Raw genomic sequence first — 2,054 nt, 5'->3', positions numbered from 1 at the left:
TTCCAACCCCGATGAACTTTATATGTATCGTCAACGCCCGAAGTCTTTAAGTTGTAACAATGACCCGGGAACCTCTAAACCACCAGGTTTTTCTAAACCAATGTGGACAACGACGGCTCGTATTAGGGGAACATCATATATCCCAAGAAACTTGGCAAAACGAACCAAAACCGAAGAAGAAGAAACGAGCGAGTCAGAATAAGATAGTTGTATTCGTGTGGTGTAATATATGTAATATAGTGTTCTTATGCTTTATGATATATGTAAAAATTACTTGTATTAATAAGTATTTTTTTATGAATCTAACTCTTGTCTATTTTACAGTTTAAAAACACAAAATGGATAGACAACCCAATATTTTAAGAGACCTACCCGGAGACATGATTGATGAAATCTTGTTTAGAGTCGGCCAGAATTCCTCGGCACAACTATTTAAGGCGAGATCAGTTTGTAAGACATTCGAAGAACGTTCCAAGAATGTCTTGGTTTATAAGAGACTTTCGTTTGAAAGATGGGGGATATCACATTGGGAAACCCATAAGTTACGATGTGTTTACTTTGACGCATATATTGCGGGGAACCCAAATGCTATTTTACGCAACGGGTTAAGAAATTATTTTGACTCAATATATCCGAATATTGGACTTCGTGATTTAGAAAAAGCGGCTAACATGCAACATAAAGAAGCATGTTATGCTTACGGATTAGTAATGTTCGCTTCTCACCAAAGTGAGAACAAGAACATCGGGCTACAACTATTAAACAAAACGTTTCCACAAGTGACGGAGTCGGTAATTGGGGTAAGAAATGAGGTTTTTAGATTATTACGGGACTGTTGGACATTACGTAACCCTCGTCCCTTTGACGACGTTACAACACACTGTCTTATGAACGGCCATAACGGTTATGTTGCACAAGACCAAGGATGGGAAGTAGTCCTAGTAAAACCAGAATGCATGACTTGTTTCTGGACGTATGAATTACGTGTCTTTATTGCCTTTGCTGAACGACTTGTGTACTAGCTAGAATTATCTTCACAACTATCTTGTATCAAAGTTATTGTGTGCTATATTTCATGCTTTATGTAAAATAAGCGGTATTGTAAGTTTGTAAAATATTGTATAAAAGTTTGAACGCGAAATATTATTATAATCAGTTTTTCATATAGAATTGTAGTAGTTGAATTGTATATTAGCTACTAAGTATGAACTTAACGGGTAGGTACTACCCGAATTTAAACTTATAAAACGCTAATATGAAGAAAAAGCTTTTATAAATGAGTTCATATTATGCTACGAAATACTATTAACTACTCTTAATATTCTGTATGATTAACTTGTTCCATTTAACTATTTTGAAGGAAATGGCACCGACTACTCGACACACCGTGAATATGAATGAAGAGGAATTCCGTACTTTTCTAGCTTCAAACATAGCCGCAGTACAGGCTGCGCTACATACCAACAATAACCTTGGATCTAGCAGTACAGGAAATCGTGTAGGATGCACCTACAAAGAATTCACTGCCTGCAAACCTTTGGAATTTGATGGAACCGAAGGACCGATCGGATTGAAACGGTGGACCGAGAAGGTCGAATCGGTGTTTGCCATAAGTAAGTGTACTGAAGAGGACAATGTAAAGTACGCTACGCATACCTTCACAGGTTCTGCGTTAACATGGTGGAATACCTATCTAGAGCAAGTGGGACAAGACGATGCGTACGCACTACCGTGGTCAGCATTCAAGCACTTGATGAACGAGAAGTACCGTCCCAGAACCGAGGTCAATAAGCTCAAGACAGAACTTAGAGGGTTACGAACCCAAGGATTTGATATTACCAAGTACGAAAGACGATTCACAGAATTGTGCCTATTGTGTCCGGGAGCATTCGAAGATGAGGAAGAGAAGATCGACACGTTTGTGAAAGGATTACCGGAAAGAATCCAAGAAGATATAAGTTCACACGAGCCCGCCTCCATACAACAGGCATGTAGAATGGCTCACAAACTCGTGAACCAAATTGAAGAAAGAATTAAAGAACAGACTGCTGAAG

Source organism: Rutidosis leptorrhynchoides, chromosome 1 (assembly GCF_046630445.1).
Source record: "Rutidosis leptorrhynchoides isolate AG116_Rl617_1_P2 chromosome 1, CSIRO_AGI_Rlap_v1, whole genome shotgun sequence".
Taxonomy (NCBI): domain Eukaryota; kingdom Viridiplantae; phylum Streptophyta; class Magnoliopsida; order Asterales; family Asteraceae; genus Rutidosis; species Rutidosis leptorrhynchoides.
Note: the sequence above shows the minus strand (reverse complement) of the source record.